Genomic DNA, 7,500 nt, shown 5'->3' with positions numbered 1-7,500 from the left:
CGCTGGGCACAGTCGATACTCGCCGTGTGGTGGAAGGTAAACATTATGCGGTACATCAGTACTTTCCTAATAGTTCGGTCGTCTCACGGCACTGCTTAGTAAATGATGCAAGGCCAAATATAGATGATTTATGCGAATGTCCCTATACGTGCTGTAAGACTGGGCACACAACGTGAATCGCACGTCAGCCAGACACTCGAACATGCACCACTCTCGGCCTGCAACGGAGACACACAATACGTAAACATCTGGAATGCGACAATGTCGAGTGCATCCTCTCTGCCACATTGCACCGTCGACACTATGATAACCAGAGCAGTAGGTCCACCTATAAAAGCACAATACCCCACTCCTCCGACAACTACCATTGCTCAGATAAATCAACACCACCAACACACATCCTACACAGAGGGGCACCAAATATCATCCCCCGCCCTCGTGTTATACCACATGAAAAATTGCAGAAGTGAGAGACACACATCCGCCAGCCTCTTGCTACAAGCATCGAACCGACGTGACGTATCTGACGGTGACTCAGGCATCCGTGTACTGCCACCACTATCCACCCCCCCCCCCCCTCTCTCTCTGCCCCCTTCCCACACAATACCAAATTTAACCAACTTTATCGCTTAACCTAACTGTGGCTGTACCAGTTTATCGCTTAACCTAACTGTGGCTGTACCAGTTTATCGCTTAACCTAACTGTGGCTGTACCAGTTTATCGCTTAACCTAACTGTGGCTGTACCAGTTTATCGCTTAACCTAACTGTGGCTGTACCAGTTTATCGCTTAACCTAACTGTGGCTGTACCAGTTTATCGCTTAACCTAACTGTGGCTGTACCAGTTTATCGCTTAACCTAACTGTGGCTGTACCAGTTTATCGCTTAACCTAACTGTGGCTGTACCAGTTTATCGCTTAACCTAACTGTGGCTGTACCAGTTTATCGCTTAACCTAACTGTGGCTGTACCAGTTTATCGCTTAACCTAACTGTGGCTGTACCAGTTTATCGCTTAACCTAACTGTGGCTGTACCAGTTTATCGCTTAACCTAACTGTGGCTGTACCAGTTTATCGCTTAACCTAACTGTGGCTGTACCAGTTTATCGCTTAACCTAACTGTGGCTGTACCAGATTATCGCTTAACCTAACTGTGGCTGTACCAGATTATCGCTTAACCTAACTGTGGCTGTACCAGATTATCGCTTAACCTAACTGTGGCTGTACCAGATTATCGCTTAACCTAACTGTGGCTGTACCAGATTATCGCTTAACCTAACTGTGGCTGTACCAGATTATCGCTTAACCTAACTCAATTTGTCCCTTAACCTAACTCAATTTGTCCCTTAACCTAACTCAAGTTGTCCCTTAACCTAACTCAAGTTGTCCCTTAACCTAACTCAATTTGTCCCTTAACCTAACTCAATTTGTCCCTTAACCTAACTCAAGTTGTCCCTTAACCTAACTCAAGTTGTCCCTTAACCTAACTCAAGTTGTCCCTTAACCTAACTCAAGTTGTCCCTTAACCTAACTCAAGTTGTCCCTTAACCTAACTCAATTTGTCCCTTAACCTAACTCAATTTGTCCCTTAACCTAACTCAATTTGTCCCTTAACCTAACTCAATTTGTCCCTTAACCTAACTCAATTTGTCCCTTAACCTAACTCAAGTTGTCCCTTAACCTAACTCAAGTTGTCCCTTAACCTAACTCAAGTTGTCCCTTAACCTAACTCAAGTTGTCCCTTAACCTAACTCAAGTTGTCCCTTAACCTAACTCAAGTTGTCCCTTAACCTAACTCAAGTTGTCCCTTAACCTAACTCAAGTTGTCCCTTAACCTAACTCAATTTGTCCCTTAACCTAACTCAAGTTGTCCCTTAACCTAACTCAAGTTGTCCCTTAACCTAACTCAATTTGTCCCTTAACCTAACTCAATTTGTCCCTTAACCTAACTCAATTTGTCCCTTAACCTAACTCAAGTTGTCCCTTAACCTAACTCAAGTTGTCCCTTAACCTAACTCAAGTTGTCCCTTAACCTAACTCAAGTTGTCCCTTAACCTAACTCAAGTTGTCCCTTAACCTAACTCAAGTTGTCCCTTAACCTAACTCAAGTTGTCCCTTAACCTAACTCAATTTGTCCCTTAACCTAACTCAATTTGTCCCTTAACCTAACTCAATTTGTCCCTTAACCTAACTCAATTTGTCCCTTAACCTAACTCAAGTTGTCCCTTAACCTAACTCAAGTTGTCCCTTAACCTAACTCAAGTTGTCCCTTAACCTAACTCAAGTTGTCCCTTAACCTAACTCAAGTTGTCCCTTAACCTAACTCAAGTTGTCCCTTAACCTAACTCAATTTGTCCCTTAACCTAACTCAAGTTGTCCCTTAACCTAACTCAATTTGTCCCTTAACCTAACTCAATTTGTCCCTTAACCTAACTCAATTTGTCCCTTAACCTAACTCAATTTGTCCCTTAACCTAACTCAATTTGTCCCTTAACCTAACTCAATTTGTCCCTTAACCTAACTCAATTTGTCCCTTAACCTAACTCAAGTTGTCCCTTAACCTAACTCAAGTTGTCCCTTAACCTAACTCAAGTTGTCCCTTAACCTAACTCAAGTTGTCCCTTAACCTAACTCAAGTTGTCCCTTAACCTAACTCAAGTTGTCCCTTAACCTAACTCAAGTTGTCCCTTAACCTAACCCACGTTGTCCCTTAACCTAACCCACGTTGTCCCTTAACCTAACCCACGTTGTCCCTTAACCTAACCCACGTTGTCCCTTAACCTAACCCACGTTGTCCCTTAACCTAACCCACGTTGTCCCTTAACCTAACCGACGTTGTCCCTTAACCTAACCCACGTTGTCCCTTAACCTAACCCACGTTGTCCCTTAACCTAACCCACGTTGTCCCTTAACCTAACCCACGTTGTCCCTTAACCTAACCCACGTTGTCCCTTAACCTAACCCACGTTGTCCCTTAACCTAACCCACGTTGTCCCTTAACCTAACCCACGTTGTCCCTTAACCTAACCCACGTTGTCCCTTAACCTAACCCACGTTGTCCCTTAACCTAACCCACGTTGTCCCTTAACCTAACCCACGTTGTCCCTTAACCTAACCCACGTTGTCCCTTAACCTAACCCACGTTGTCCCTTAACCTAACCCACGTTGTCCCTTTGCCTAACATAGTTCACTGCTCGGAATCTCTGGTGTCGTTGTTATCCTCATGTAGATGTCTTGCGAGTGTTGCTTACTTTCCACATATTCCTGCTATCCACTGTCAATTGTACTGCAATAGGACTATATCGCCGACCCCCCCCCTCCCCCCCCTCTGTCCCCCTCTGTCCCCCTCTTTGTGTCTCTGTCCTCTCAAGCTGGTCGGTCTGGCGTTTGAGTGTTAAATGAGCCTCGCAGCTGTTCAGTTGCATTCAGATGTCGACGCCCTCAGTGTACGTCGTGGTATGGTCTGTGTCCATTGTCCGCTGATGTCGTACGCGTAACCCACACGCTGTACCGATCATCGGTCGTTACGTACAGAGTGAAGTAGTGTGATACGTGTGACCGTACGCTGGCTGTGCCCAACGGTGTCGAATCTCAATTTCCATATGTTGTGCTTGATGCTACTTGTCTCGTCTCCCAATAACAGCTAGGTTGCACTGTGGTACGCCGTAGAGGCGTGTGGGAGGAACGTACGAACGCATTGTATGTCACCCTGGGTCGCTGGGGGTGGTGGTGCGGTGAGTCAGGTCAGGTCAGGTCAGCGTGAGCCGTCTGATGTAGTGACGCGTGTATTCCGACTTTGTCGTATTGCCTCACACAAAGTGCTACCCTGGTGGACCGCGTTCCATATCTGGGACATGCCGCAGATGCCGGTTGACAGTGGATCGCGGAAGGTACATCGCATACGTGCGCGGGCCACCTTCCACGTGTTCTCTTCTGCACATGTCGCAGTGTGTATGTGGTCTGATGTAGCGTGTCGTGACACATGACATCCTGGCATGCAAGAATTGTTGAATTCGCAAATGTAGGTGGACATCTACGTTTACTGCCCAAGATACGCAAATGAACTGGAAATCCGTTGTTGAGCGGTTGTTCACGCTGGAGGTGAATCTGTGATGGCGACGATCGGTACAGCTATTAACCGGTTGTTTCAGCGGTACCCGCCACATCCACACGCGTGACTAGGCCCATGTGGGTATGAAGCGATACGCGGCGGTGGCTTGGTGGGACTGTTCCCGGCCGGTGAAGGGGGGCCGCCCGGCGTGTTGGCCGCGCGCTGCGTGGGCGCACGCGCAACAGGCGGCTGGTGGGGGGCGCCGAGTGGCAGGAGCGCCAGCCGACGGGCCCGGCAGGCGGCGCAGCTACGCTGCGGCGCACCCTGCACGCGGCGCCTGGCGGCCAAAGTTGGTTCAGCCGAGCCCGGTGCGAAGCGCGGTGGACATCTGCAGTGTGCTGGTCTGATTGAGGACTGTGTGCGTTGAGGATGCGCCGCCGCCTGGCACTCGGCGCCGCGACGCCGTCTGCTGCTCGGTCGCCCCAGCGGTTCTCGCAGGTGGTTTGTATCGCAGTTGTGCGGACGTGTTGGCGCGTGCGCTGTGCTGGGAGAGTTCGCTTCTGCACCCAAGTGGGGCTTTGCCCTTGTGTGGCGCTGGCGTTGGAGCTGCCGGTCACCATAGGTGGCGCGTGTTGTCTCCCGCCGGCAATGCCACGACAGCACGCTCCCGGGCCTCTGTCGGCAGCGGCAAGCTCAGTTGGGAGCAAGGGTGTTCGCACTAAAACCGTCTACTCGCCTAACTCCGGGCGATTGCGCCTCTCTCGAAACCGACCAAGTACCTAGGACGGCGCTGCGCGCCGCCGGGACCTGAGAGGGTTTCGAGGTGTATCGTGCAGGGGAGCTCGGCCTCCTCCTGTTTGCAGAATAATTGAGCGGACGCTTGCGTGTTCGCGCGGGCCCCCGGGACACACTCCCGGGCGGCCGGCTGCTCAGCTCTAGTTGACGCAGCTCCCTGGTTGATCCTGCCAGTAGTCATATGCTTGTCTCAAAGATTAAGCCATGCATGTCTCAGTACAAGCCGCATTAAGGTGAAACCGCGAATGGCTCATTAAATCAGTTATGGTTCCTTAGATCGTACCCACGTTACTTGGATAACTGTGGTAATTCTAGAGCTAATACATGCAAACAGAGTCCCGACCAGAGATGGAAGGGACGCTTTTATTAGATCAAAACCAATCGGATTGGCTTGTCTGGTCCGTTTGCCTTGGTGACTCTGAATAACTTTGGGCTGATCGCACGGTCCTCGTACCGGCGACGCATCTTTCAAATGTCTGCCTTATCAACTGTCGATGGTAGGTTCTGCGCCTACCATGGTTGTAACGGGTAACGGGGAATCAGGGTTCGATTCCGGAGAGGGAGCCTGAGAAACGGCTACCACATCCAAGGAAGGCAGCAGGCGCGCAAATTACCCACTCCCGGCACGGGGAGGTAGTGACGAAAAATAACGATACGGGACTCATCCGAGGCCCCGTAATCGGAATGAGTACACTTTAAATCCTTTAACGAGTATCTATTGGAGGGCAAGTCTGGTGCCAGCAGCCGCGGTAATTCCAGCTCCAATAGCGTATATTAAAGTTGTTGCGGTTAAAAAGCTCGTAGTTGGATTTGTGTCCCACGCTGTTGGTTCACCGCCCGTCGGTGTTTAACTGGCATGTATCGTGGGACGTCCTGCCGGTGGGGCGAGCCGAAGGGGTGCTTTCGCGTCCCGAGGCGGACCCCGTTTAAATCCTACCAGGGTGCTCTTTGTTGAGTGTCTCGGTGGGCCGGCACGTTTACTTTGAACAAATTAGAGTGCTTAAAGCAGGCAAGCCCGCCTGAATACTGTGTGCATGGAATAATGGAATAGGACCTCGGTTCTATTTTGTTGGTTTTCGGAACCCGAGGTAATGATTAATAGGGACAGGCGGGGGCATTCGTATTGCGACGTTAGAGGTGAAATTCTTGGATCGTCGCAAGACGAACAGAAGCGAAAGCATTTGCCAAGTATGTTTTCATTAATCAAGAACGAAAGTTAGAGGTTCGAAGGCGATCAGATACCGCCCTAGTTCTAACCATAAACGATGCCAGCCAGCGATCCGCCGCAGTTCCTCCGATGACTCGGCGGGCAGCCTCCGGGAAACCAAAGCTTTTGGGTTCCGGGGGAAGTATGGTTGCAAAGCTGAAACTTAAAGGAATTGACGGAAGGGCACCACCAGGAGTGGAGCCTGCGGCTTAATTTGACTCAACACGGGAAACCTCACCAGGCCCGGACACCGGAAGGATTGACAGATTGATAGCTCTTTCTTGATTCGGTGGGTGGTGGTGCATGGCCGTTCTTAGTTGGTGGAGCGATTTGTCTGGTTAATTCCGATAACGAACGAGACTCTAGCCTGCTAACTAGTCGCGTGACATCCTTCGTGCTGTCAGCGATTACTTTTCTTCTTAGAGGGACAGGCGGCTTCTAGCCGCACGAGATTGAGCAATAACAGGTCTGTGATGCCCTTAGATGTTCTGGGCCGCACGCGCGCTACACTGAAGGAATCAGCGTGTCTTCCTAGGCCGAAAGGTCGGGGTAACCCGCTGAACCTCCTTCGTGCTAGGGATTGGGGCTTGCAATTGTTCCCCATGAACGAGGAATTCCCAGTAAGCGCGAGTCATAAGCTCGCGTTGATTACGTCCCTGCCCTTTGTACACACCGCCCGTCGCTACTACCGATTGAATGATTTAGTGAGGTCTTCGGACTGGTACGCGGCATCGACTCTGTCGTTGCCGATGCTACCGGAAAGATGACCAAACTTGATCATTTAGAGGAAGTAAAAGTCGTAACAAGGTTTCCGTAGGTGAACCTGCGGAAGGATCATTACCGACTAGACTGCATGTCTTTCGATGTGCGTGTCGTGTCGCGCAACACGCTACCTGTACGGCAGTGGCCGTGCGCCGCGTGCGGAACCACGCGTGCCTCTCAAAACTAGCGGAAGTGTTGTTGTTGTGTGGTACGAGCGCTGAAGCTCTGGAGCGGCTGGCCTGCGGTACCTGGCGCCTGGCGCCGGTTTTGAATGACGTTCGCCCGAGTGCCTGTCCGCTCCGGTGTGGAGCCGTACGACGCCCATCGGCTGTGAGGCCGTTGGACACAAAAAAAATAGTGGAACAGGGGCCGTCAGACGCCTCAGTCCCGCAAATGCTACTGTCTTGAAAGAGACAGTGGGAGACTGAAAAGGAAAAGATCACCCAGGACGGTGGATCACTCGGCTCGTGGGTCGATGAAGAACGCAGCAAATTGCGCGTCGACATGTGAACTGCAGGACACATGAACATCGACGTTTCGAACGCACATTGCGGTCCATGGATTCCGTTCCCGGGCCACGTCTGGCTGAGGGTCGGCTACGTATACTGAAGCGCGCGGCGTTTGTCCCGCTTCGGAGACGTGGGAGTGTCGTGGTCGCCTGTGTGGCCGGCCGCGTCTCCTTAAAC

At 50.9% G+C, this 7,500-nt stretch overlaps 2 non-coding genes across 2 annotated transcripts; both read left to right on the top strand.

Moving 5' to 3' along the window:
* Nucleotides 1–4,999: 4,999 nt before the first annotated feature.
* LOC126327045 (small subunit ribosomal RNA) lies at nucleotides 5,000–6,892 on the top strand. The gene has a single exon (XR_007560931.1). It is a non-coding gene; the product is annotated as a small subunit ribosomal RNA (ribosomal RNA).
* Nucleotides 6,893–7,254: 362 nt separating this feature from the next.
* On the top strand, nucleotides 7,255–7,409 carry LOC126327038 (5.8S ribosomal RNA). The gene has a single exon (XR_007560925.1). It is a non-coding gene; the product is annotated as a 5.8S ribosomal RNA (ribosomal RNA).
* The last annotated feature ends 91 nt before the right edge of the window (nucleotides 7,410–7,500 follow it).

Source organism: Schistocerca gregaria, unplaced genomic scaffold (genome assembly GCF_023897955.1).
Source record: "Schistocerca gregaria isolate iqSchGreg1 unplaced genomic scaffold, iqSchGreg1.2 ptg001013l, whole genome shotgun sequence".
Taxonomy (NCBI): domain Eukaryota; kingdom Metazoa; phylum Arthropoda; class Insecta; order Orthoptera; family Acrididae; genus Schistocerca; species Schistocerca gregaria.
Note: the sequence above shows the minus strand (reverse complement) of the source record. Positions and strands in the feature narration are given on the sequence as shown.